Source organism: Antedon mediterranea, chromosome 10, assembly GCF_964355755.1.
Source record: "Antedon mediterranea chromosome 10, ecAntMedi1.1, whole genome shotgun sequence".
In the NCBI taxonomy this organism is placed as follows: Eukaryota; Metazoa; Echinodermata; class Crinoidea; order Comatulida; family Antedonidae; genus Antedon; species Antedon mediterranea.
Window position 1 is genome coordinate 15284632 of NC_092679.1, and position 9392 is coordinate 15294023.

At 34.4% G+C, this 9392-nt stretch overlaps 25 non-coding genes across 25 annotated transcripts; all 25 read left to right on the plus strand.

Moving 5' to 3' along the window:
* The first annotated feature begins 44 nt into the window (after positions 1–44).
* Trnav-aac (transfer RNA valine (anticodon AAC)) lies at positions 45–117 on the plus strand. The gene has a single exon. It is a non-coding gene; the product is annotated as a tRNA-Val (tRNA).
* Positions 118–1774: 1657 nt separating this feature from the next.
* On the plus strand, positions 1775–1847 carry Trnav-aac (transfer RNA valine (anticodon AAC)). The gene has a single exon. It is a non-coding gene; the product is annotated as a tRNA-Val (tRNA).
* A 139-nt stretch (positions 1848–1986) lies between these two features.
* Positions 1987–2059, plus strand: Trnav-cac (transfer RNA valine (anticodon CAC)). The gene has a single exon. It is a non-coding gene; the product is annotated as a tRNA-Val (tRNA).
* Positions 2060–2215: 156 nt separating this feature from the next.
* Positions 2216–2288, plus strand: Trnav-cac (transfer RNA valine (anticodon CAC)). Its single transcript has one exon. It is a non-coding gene; the product is annotated as a tRNA-Val (tRNA).
* A 537-nt stretch (positions 2289–2825) lies between these two features.
* Trnav-uac (transfer RNA valine (anticodon UAC)) lies at positions 2826–2898 on the plus strand. The gene has a single exon. It is a non-coding gene; the product is annotated as a tRNA-Val (tRNA).
* Positions 2899–2995: 97 nt separating this feature from the next.
* Trnav-aac (transfer RNA valine (anticodon AAC)) lies at positions 2996–3068 on the plus strand. Its single transcript has one exon. It is a non-coding gene; the product is annotated as a tRNA-Val (tRNA).
* A 215-nt stretch (positions 3069–3283) lies between these two features.
* Positions 3284–3356, plus strand: Trnav-aac (transfer RNA valine (anticodon AAC)). The gene has a single exon. It is a non-coding gene; the product is annotated as a tRNA-Val (tRNA).
* A 139-nt stretch (positions 3357–3495) lies between these two features.
* On the plus strand, positions 3496–3568 carry Trnav-cac (transfer RNA valine (anticodon CAC)). Its single transcript has one exon. It is a non-coding gene; the product is annotated as a tRNA-Val (tRNA).
* Positions 3569–4091: 523 nt separating this feature from the next.
* On the plus strand, positions 4092–4164 carry Trnav-uac (transfer RNA valine (anticodon UAC)). The gene has a single exon. It is a non-coding gene; the product is annotated as a tRNA-Val (tRNA).
* A 101-nt stretch (positions 4165–4265) lies between these two features.
* On the plus strand, positions 4266–4338 carry Trnav-aac (transfer RNA valine (anticodon AAC)). Its single transcript has one exon. It is a non-coding gene; the product is annotated as a tRNA-Val (tRNA).
* Positions 4339–4553: 215 nt separating this feature from the next.
* On the plus strand, positions 4554–4626 carry Trnav-aac (transfer RNA valine (anticodon AAC)). Its single transcript has one exon. It is a non-coding gene; the product is annotated as a tRNA-Val (tRNA).
* A 139-nt stretch (positions 4627–4765) lies between these two features.
* Positions 4766–4838, plus strand: Trnav-cac (transfer RNA valine (anticodon CAC)). The gene has a single exon. It is a non-coding gene; the product is annotated as a tRNA-Val (tRNA).
* Positions 4839–4994: 156 nt separating this feature from the next.
* Positions 4995–5067, plus strand: Trnav-cac (transfer RNA valine (anticodon CAC)). The gene has a single exon. It is a non-coding gene; the product is annotated as a tRNA-Val (tRNA).
* A 569-nt stretch (positions 5068–5636) lies between these two features.
* Trnav-uac (transfer RNA valine (anticodon UAC)) lies at positions 5637–5709 on the plus strand. The gene has a single exon. It is a non-coding gene; the product is annotated as a tRNA-Val (tRNA).
* Positions 5710–5806: 97 nt separating this feature from the next.
* Trnav-aac (transfer RNA valine (anticodon AAC)) lies at positions 5807–5879 on the plus strand. Its single transcript has one exon. It is a non-coding gene; the product is annotated as a tRNA-Val (tRNA).
* Positions 5880–6094: 215 nt separating this feature from the next.
* On the plus strand, positions 6095–6167 carry Trnav-aac (transfer RNA valine (anticodon AAC)). The gene has a single exon. It is a non-coding gene; the product is annotated as a tRNA-Val (tRNA).
* Positions 6168–6306: 139 nt separating this feature from the next.
* On the plus strand, positions 6307–6379 carry Trnav-cac (transfer RNA valine (anticodon CAC)). The gene has a single exon. It is a non-coding gene; the product is annotated as a tRNA-Val (tRNA).
* Positions 6380–6535: 156 nt separating this feature from the next.
* Positions 6536–6608, plus strand: Trnav-cac (transfer RNA valine (anticodon CAC)). Its single transcript has one exon. It is a non-coding gene; the product is annotated as a tRNA-Val (tRNA).
* Positions 6609–7145: 537 nt separating this feature from the next.
* Positions 7146–7218, plus strand: Trnav-uac (transfer RNA valine (anticodon UAC)). Its single transcript has one exon. It is a non-coding gene; the product is annotated as a tRNA-Val (tRNA).
* A 97-nt stretch (positions 7219–7315) lies between these two features.
* On the plus strand, positions 7316–7388 carry Trnav-aac (transfer RNA valine (anticodon AAC)). The gene has a single exon. It is a non-coding gene; the product is annotated as a tRNA-Val (tRNA).
* Positions 7389–7602: 214 nt separating this feature from the next.
* On the plus strand, positions 7603–7675 carry Trnav-aac (transfer RNA valine (anticodon AAC)). The gene has a single exon. It is a non-coding gene; the product is annotated as a tRNA-Val (tRNA).
* A 368-nt stretch (positions 7676–8043) lies between these two features.
* Positions 8044–8116, plus strand: Trnav-cac (transfer RNA valine (anticodon CAC)). Its single transcript has one exon. It is a non-coding gene; the product is annotated as a tRNA-Val (tRNA).
* Positions 8117–8659: 543 nt separating this feature from the next.
* On the plus strand, positions 8660–8732 carry Trnav-uac (transfer RNA valine (anticodon UAC)). The gene has a single exon. It is a non-coding gene; the product is annotated as a tRNA-Val (tRNA).
* Positions 8733–8829: 97 nt separating this feature from the next.
* On the plus strand, positions 8830–8902 carry Trnav-aac (transfer RNA valine (anticodon AAC)). The gene has a single exon. It is a non-coding gene; the product is annotated as a tRNA-Val (tRNA).
* Positions 8903–9116: 214 nt separating this feature from the next.
* Trnav-aac (transfer RNA valine (anticodon AAC)) lies at positions 9117–9189 on the plus strand. Its single transcript has one exon. It is a non-coding gene; the product is annotated as a tRNA-Val (tRNA).
* The last annotated feature ends 203 nt before the right edge of the window (positions 9190–9392 follow it).

Sequence of the window (9392 nt, forward strand, 5' to 3'; positions counted from 1 at the left end):
TTTAAACACTTAATTTACTGATTCAGCGTTATGTTATTTAAAGAGGCTTCGTAGTGTAGTGGTTATCACGTCTGCTTAACACGCAGAAGGTCCCCGGTTCGAGCCCGGGCGAAACCTATTTTTTTAACATTATCTATATATAAATTTACGTAAGGGAAAAATTCGGTAAATCTCGGTTTATTTCTAGAATTTCTACTCGATGGTATATAAAGTTGGTTCATACTTTCGGTACTGATTTTAACCATCTGATGTAACCCTGTTTACTAATTAATTTGAGTTAGGTAATTAGTTATTGACGATTAAAACGAATTTAGGTTCAACGATTTGCCCCAAATAGGGGTGTTTTCCGATCGTGGTATACACTGTCTAATGGATGTCCATCTTGAAAAATACCCGCCACAAAAATACGAGGAGGCTTCGCATTTTCCTATCTCCTCCTACGATAATTGTTTTTAATAGCTGAAAACTGGTTGAACAGCTAGAGTACAGCATCATAATGTTGAAGACAGGCCGATTTTCTTAAAAAATACTATTTTGATAGATTTAATATACGATTATACAAATGTATTGATTTGCGATGAATGGAACATTCCAATCTCTGTTTCACAAGTGTCTATTCCCTCAGGCGTCGTAAAGGCAAGTACAGTACTGTATACTCGAAATTCGATCCATTTTTGTTTTCAATCTGTGCTGCAGAGGTTGGATATAATTTTTTTTTAAACGGATAATGAACTAGCGTTTTCACTCGCCGTATATTATGTACAAATCTTTATTATTGCAGTTAAACCACCCACATCATCACCTTTCCCTCACTGGCATGAGTAGCGTTGTAAAACCAGTAGAGAATAGGCCTACGGTACATCACATGCCCTAAACGCAGAACAACTTTGGTGGGTAGGGTAGGAACCAACTTAAGTATGAATTGGCTCTAAGAAACAATTGAAAACCATTAGGCCTACTAATTAAGTTGAGTTAGATAATTTAATATTTATTGACGATTAAATCGAATTTATGATTTTCCCCGAATAGAGGTGGTTTTCACAAATTGTTTTACATTATATTATAAACATATACACGTCGTAGTGATGTATCGTTACATGTGCTGTACTATTTCAATCGACTAGGACGGTGATAGTTTCAACAAAGTATTACATCGCAATGTTTTACTGTGTTTAGTGGTATATTATTTGTAAAACATGAAAGCAATTAATATTTCGTTACTAAATGGATAAAGAATATATTTTAACATTGTTCCTCTTTGCACCCATCCTCTTCCCCATCCCTCAACCCTAATGTTACATACAAAACACAAATTAAGTTTGTTTAAATTTGACTTAAACAATTGGTCTTATTTTGTGACAAGTTTTTCTTTCGGAAGTAATAGGGTGCTAATTTTAGTTGAGTACATAAATCACAGTGTCTATTTATTCGTTCCTGTACACGACATGTATTATTGTCCTGCGGTACGTACATATGAAATCGCCAGTTTTTTAACGCTGAAATTATTATGTATTCGAGAACCATCTGTGGGCACGACCTAGATGGTACGCGAGCGAAGCGAGCGTACCATCTAGTGGTGAAAAGTACTGTATACGCAATATAATATACCGTACAGTATATCTTATTTTTATTACTTTTTTAATATACTTATTTTGTGTAATCGGTAATTATCACTTTTACACCTGTTTTTTTGGGCTTTGTGCTTATTACTATATTTTATTTGTAATTTAAACAGATTAAAAAACTTTGTGTAACGCACATTGTTGGTGCCAGTTGTTTCGTAGTGTAGTGGTTATCACGTCTGCTTAACACGCAGAAGGTCCCCGGTTCGAGCCCGGGGGAAACCTATTTCTTCATTATTTATTTGCGGATTATATGTTTTTAACACCTCCTTCCAAGCTTTAACATTTTAGTTTGTTTTTGTCGTTTTTTGTTATTCAATTCGCTTCGGAAAAATTTGTAAATCACAGCATTATACTTAGAAGCGGTTTCGTAGTGTAGTGGTTATCACGTCTGCTTCACACGCGGAAGGTCCCCGATTCGAGCCCGGGCGAAACCTATTTCTTCATTTTTTATTTGCGGATTCTGCCATTATTATATGTTTTTAACACCTCCTTCCTAGCTTTTACATTTGAGTTTTTTGATTTTGTGGTTTTTTTGTTATTCAATTTGCTTCACAAAAATTTGTAAATCACAGCGTTATTCTTATACAATCGGTTTCGTGGTGTAGTGGTTATCACGTCTGCTTCACACGCAGAAGGTCCCCGGTTCGAGCCCGGGTGGAACCTGTTTTGTTTAATTGATTTCTTTTTATTGAAAAACATATATCCTTTTAAAATAAGGTATTCAACATGTTTACCAATAATGTGCTTAGATATTCAACATGTTAACCAATAATGTGCTTAGGTATTCAACATGTTTACCCATAATGTGCTTAGCCGGTTTTCAACATGTTTACCCATAATGTGCTCAGGTATTCAACATGTTTACCAATAATGTGCTTAGGTATTCAACATGTTTACCGTAAATGTGCTTAGGTATTCAACATGTTTACCAATAATATGCTTTGGTATTCAACATGTTTACCAATATGTGCTTAGGTTTTCAACATGTTTACAAATAATGTGCTTAGGTATTTAACATGTTACCAGTAATGTGCTTAGGTATTCAACATGTTACCAATAATGTGCTTTTGTATTCAACATGTTACCAATAATGTGCTTAGGCATTCAACATGTTACCACTAGCTTTGTGCTTATTACCATATTTATTCGTAATTTAAATGGATTAAAAAACTTTATGTAAACTACGTTGTTGCTGTACGTGGTTTCGTAGTGTAGTGGTTATCACGTCTGCTTTACACGCAGAAGGTCCCCGGTTCGAGCCCGGGCGGAACCTGTTTTTTGATTAATTGTTTTTTTTTATTGAAAGATACATTTTTAAAATTATTATTTAAACACTTAATTTACTGATTCAGCGTTATGTTATTTAAAGAGGCTTCGTAGTGTAGTGGTTGTCACGTCTGCTTAACACGCAGAAGGTCCCCGGTTCGAGCCCGGGCGAAACCAATTTTTTTAACATTATGGTGAAAAGTACTGTATACGCAATATAATATACCGTACAGTATATCTTATTTTTATTACTTTTTTAATATACTTATTTTGTGTAATCGGTAATTATCACTTTTACACCTGTTTTTTTGGGCTTTGTGCTTATTACTATATTTTATTTGTAATTTAAACAGATTAAAAAACTTTGTGTAACGCACATTGTTGGTGCCAGTGGTTTCGTAGTGTAGTGGTTATCACGTCTGCTTAACACGCAGAAGGTCCCCGGTTCGAGCCCGGGCGAAACCTATTTCTTCATTATTTATTTGCGGATTATATGTTTTTAACACCTCCTTCCAAGCTTTTACATTTTAGTTTGTTTTTGTCGTTTTTTGTTATTCAATTCGCTTCGGAAAAATTTGTAAATCACAGCATTATACTTACAAGCGGTTTCGTAGTGTAGTGGTTATCACGTCTGCTTCACACGCGGAAGGTCCCCGATTCGAGCCCGGGCGAAACCTATTTCTTCATTTTTTATTTGCGGATTCTGCCATTATTATATGTTATAACATGTTTACCAATAATGTGCTTAGATATTCAACATGTTAACCAATAATGTGCTTAGGTATTCAACATGTTTACCCATAATGTGCTTAGCCGGTTTTCAACATGTTTACCCATAATGTGCTCAGGTATTCAACATGTTTACCAATAATGTGCTTAGGTATTCAACATGTTTACCGTAAATGTGCTTAGGTATTCAACATGTTTACCAATAATGTGCTTTGGTATTCAACATGTTTACCAATATGTGCTTAGGTTTTCAACATGTTTACCAATAATGTGCTTAGGTATTTAACATGTTACCAGTAATGTGCTTAGGTATTCAACATGTTACCAATAATGTGCTTTTGTATTCAACATGTTACCAATAATGTGCTTAGGCATTCAACATGTTACCACTAGCTTTGTGCTTATTACCATATTTATTCGTAATTTAAATGGATTAAAAAACTTTATGTAAACTACGTTGTTGCTGTACGTGGTTTCGTAGTGTAGTGGTTATCACGTCTGCTTTACACGCAGAAGGTCCCCGGTTCGAGCCCGGGCGCAACCTGTTTTTTGATTAATTGTTTTTTTTTTTTTATTGAAAAATACATTTTTAACATTATTATTTAAACACTTAATTTACTGATTCAGGGTTATGTTATTTAAAGAGGCTTCGTAGTGTAGTGGTTATCACGTCTGCTTAACACGCAGAAGATCCCCGGTGCGAGCCCGGGCGAAACCTATTTTTTTAACATTATGGTGAAAAGTACTGTATACGCAATATAATATACCGTACAGTATATCTTATTTTTATTACTTTTTTAATATACTTATTTTGTGTAATCGGTAATTATCACTTTTACACCTGTTTTTTTGGGCTTTGTGCTTATTACTATATTTTATTTGTAATTCAAACAGATTAAAAAACTTTGTGTAACGCACATTGTTGGTACCAGTGGTTTCGTAGTGTAGTGGTCATCACGTCTGCTTAACACGCAGAAGGTCCCCGGTTCGAGCCCGGGCGAAACCTATTTCTTCATTATTTATTTGCGGATTATATGTTTTTAACACCTCCTTCCAAGCTTTAACATTTTAGTTTGTTTTTGTCGTTTTTTGTTATTCAATTCGCTTCGGAAAAATTTGTAAATCACAGCATTATACTTAGAAGCGGTTTCGTAGTGTAGTGGTTATCACGTCTGCTTCACACGCGGAAGGTCCCCGATTCGAGCCCGGGCGAAACCTATTTCTTCATTTTTTATTTGCGGATTCTGCCATTATTATATGTTTTTAACACCTCCTTCCTAGCTTTTACATTTGAGTTTTTTGATTTTGTGGTTTTTTTGTTATTCAATTTGCTTCACAAAAATGTGTAAATCACAGCGTTATTCTTATACAATCGGTTTCGTGGTGTAGTGGTTATCACGTCTGCTTCACACGCAGAAGGTCCCCGGTTCGAGCCCGGGTGGGACCTGTTTTGTTTAATTGATTTCTTTTTATTGAAAAACATATATCCTTTTAAAATTAGGTATTCAACATGTTTATCAATAATGTGCTTAGATATTCAACATGTTAACCAATAATGTGCTTAGTTATTCAACATGTTTACCCATAATGTGCTTAGCCGGTTTTCAACATGTTTACCCATAATGTGCTCAGGTATTCAACATGTTTACCAATAATGTGCTTAGGTATTCAACATGTTTACCAATAATGTGCTTAGGTATTCAACATGTTTACCGTAAATGTGCTTGGGTATTCAACATGTTTACCAATAATATGCTTTGGTATTCAACATGTTTACCAATATGTGCTTAGGTTTTCAACATGTTTACCAATAATGTGCTTAGGTATTTAACATGTTACCAGTAATGTGCTTAGGTATTCAACATGTTACCAATAATGTGCTTTTGTATTCAACATGTTACCAATAATGTGCTTAGGCATTCAACATGTTACCACTAGCTTTGTGCTTATTACCATATTTATTCGTAATTTAAATGGATTAAAAAACTTTATGTAAACTACGTTGTTGCTGTACGTGGTTTCGTAGTGTAGTGGTTATCACGTCTGCTTTACACGCAGAAGGTCCCCGGTTCGAGCCCGGGCGGAACCTGTTTTTTGATTAATTGTTTTTTTTTATTGAAAGATACATTTTTAAAATTATTATTTAAACACTTAATTTACTGATTCAGCGTTATGTTATTTAAAGAGGCTTCGTAGTGTAGTGGTTATCACGTCTGCTTAACACGTAGAAGGTCCCCGGTTCGAGCCCAGGCGAAACCTATTTTTTTAACATTATGGTGAAAAGTACTGTATACGCAATATAATATACCGTACAGTATATCTTATTTTTATTACTTTTTTAATATACTTATTTTGTGTAATCGGTAATTATCACTTTTACACCTGTTTTTTTGGGCTTTGTGCTTATTACTATATTTTATTTGTAATTTAAACAGATTAAAAAACTTTGTGTAACGCACATTGTTGGTGCCAGTTGTTTCGTAGTGTAGTGGTTATCACGTCTGCTTAACACGCAGAAGGTCCCCTGTTCGAGCCCGGGCGAAACCTATTTCTTCATTATTTATTTGCGGATTATATGTTTTTAACACCTCCTTCCAAGCTTTAACATTTTAGTTTGTTTTTGTCGTTTTTTGTTATTCAATTCGCTTCGGAAAAATTTGTAAATCACAGCATTATACTTAGAAGCGGTTTCGTAGTGTAGTGGTTATCACGTCTGCTTCACACGCGGAAGGTCCCCGATTCGAGCCCGGGCGAAACCTATTTCTTCATTTTTTATTTGCGGATTCTGCCATTATTATATGTTTTTAACACCTCCTTCCTAGCTTTTACATTTGAGTTTTTTGATTTTGTGGTTTTTTTGTTATTCAATTTGCTTCACAAAAATTTGTAAATCACAGCGTTATTCTTATACAATCGGTTTCGTGGTGTAGTGGTTATCACGTCTGCTTCACACGCAGAAGGTCCCCGGTTCGAGCCCGGGTGGAACCTGTTTTGTTTAATTGATTTCTTTTTATTGAAAAACATATATCCTTTTAAAATTAGGTATTCAACATGTGTATCAATAATGTGCTTAGATATTCAACATGTTAACCAATAATGTGCTTAGGTATTCAACATGTTTACCCATAATGTGCTTAGCCGGTTTTCAACATGTTTACCCATAATGTGCTCAGGTATTCAACATGTTTACCAATAATGTGCTTAGGTATTCAACATGTTTACCGTAAATGTGCTTAGGTATTCAACATGTTTACCAATAATATGCTTTGGTATTCAACATGTTTACCAATATGTGCTTAGGTTTTCAACATGTTTACAAATAATGTGCTTAGGTATTTAACATGTTACCAGTAATGTGCTTAGGTATTCAACATGTTACCAATAATGTGCTTTTGTATTCAACATGTTACCAATAATGTGCTTAGGCATTCAACATGTTACCACTAGCTTTGTGCTTATTACCATATTTATTCGTAATTTAAATGGATTAAAAAACTTTATGTAAACTACGTTGTTGCTGTACGTGGTTTCGTAGTGTAGTGGTTATCACGTCTGCTTTACACGCAGAAGGTCCCCGGTTCGAGCCCGGGCGGAACCTGTTTTTTGATTAATTGTTTTTTTTTATTGAAAGATACATTTTTAAAATTATTATTTAAACACTTAATTTACTGATTCAGCGTTATGTTATTTAAAGAGGCTTCGTAGTGTAGTGGTAATCACGTCTGCTTAACACGCAGAAGGTCCCCGGTTCGAGCCCGGGCGAAACCAATTTTTTTAACATTATGGTGAAAAGTACTGTATACGCAATATAATATACCGTACAGTATATCTTATTTTTATTACTTTTTTAATATACTTATTTTGTGTAATCGGTAATTATCATTTTTACACCTGTTTTTTTGGGCTTTGTGCTTATTACTATATTTATTTGTAATTTAAACAGATTAAAAAATTTTGTGTAACGCACATTGTTGGTGCAAGCGGTTTCGTAGTGTAGTGGTTATCACGTCTGCTTAACACGCAGAAGGTCCCCGGTTCGAGCCCGGGCGAAACCTATTTCTTCATTATTTATTTGCGGATAATATGTTTTTAACACCTCCTTCCAAGCTTTAACATTATAGTTTGTTTTTGTCGTTTTTTGTTATTCAATTCGCTTCGCAAAAATTTGTAAATCACAGCATTATACTTACAAGCGGTTTCGTAGTGTAGTGGTTATCACGTCTGCTTCACACGCGGAACGTCCCCGATTCGAGCCTGGGCGAAACCTATTTCTTCATTTTTTATTTGCGGATTCTGCCATTATTATATGTTTTTAACACCTCCTTCCTAGCTTTTACATTTGAGTTTTTTGTTTTTCTGGTTTTTTTGTTATTCAATTTGCTTCACAAAAATTTGTCAATCACAGCGTTATTCTAATACAATCGGTTTCGTGGTGTAGTGGTTATCACGTATGCTTCACACGCAGAAGGTCCCCGGTTCGAGCCCGGGTGGAACCTGTTCTGTTTAATTGATTTCTTTTTATTGAAAAACATATATCCTTTTAAAATAAGGTATTCAACATGTTTACCAATAATGTGCTTAGATATTCAACATGTTAACCAATAATGTGCTTAGGTATTCAACATGTTTACCCATAATGTGCTTAGCCGGTTTTCAACATGTTTACCCATAATGTGCTTTTGTATTCAACATGTTTACCAATAATGTGCTTAGGTATTCAACATGTTTACCGTAAATGTGCTTAGGTATTCAACATGTTTACCAATAATGTGCTTTGGTATTCAACATGTTTACCAATATGTGCTTAGGTTTTCAACATGTTTACAAATAATGTGCTTAGGTATTTAACATGTTACCAGTAATGTGCTTAGGTATTCAACATGTTACCAATAATGTGCTTTTGTATTCAACATGTTACCAATAATGTGCTTAGGCATTCAACATGTTACCACTAGCTTTGTGCTTATTACCATATTTATTCGTAATTTAAATGGATTAAAAAACTTTATGTAAACTACGTTGCGTACGTTGCTGTACGTGGTTTCGTAGTGTAGTGGTTATCACGTCTGCTTTACACGCAGAAGGTCCCCGGTTCGAGCCCGGGCGGAACCTGTTTTTTGATTAATTGGTTTTTTTTATTGAAAGATACATTTTTAAAATTATTATTTAAACACTTAATTTACTGATTCAGGGTTATGTTATTTAAAGAGGCTTCGTAGTGTAGTGGTTATCACGTCTGCTTAACACGCAGAAGGTCCCCGGTTCGAGCCCGGGCGAAACCTATTTTTTTAACATTATGGTGAAAAGTACTGTATACTCAATATAATATACCGTACAGTATATCTTATTTTTATTACTTTTTTAATATACTTATTTTGTGTAATCGGTAATTATCACTTTTACACCTGTTTTTTTGGGCTTTGTGCTTATTACTATATTTATTTGTAATTTAAACAGATTAAAAAATTTTGTGTAACGCACATTGTTCGTGCAAGTGATTTCGTAGTGTAGTGGTTATCACGTCTGCTTAACACGCAGAAGGTCCCCGGTTGGAGCCCGGGCGAAACCTATTTTTTTAACATTATGGTGAAAAGTACTGTACACTCAATATAATATACCGTACAGTATATCTTATTTTTATTACTTTTTTAATATACTTATTTTGTGTAATCGGTAATTATCACTTTTACACCTGTTTTTTTGAGCTTTGTGCTTATTACTATATTTATTTGTAATTTAAACAGATTAAAAAACTTTGTGTAACGCACATTG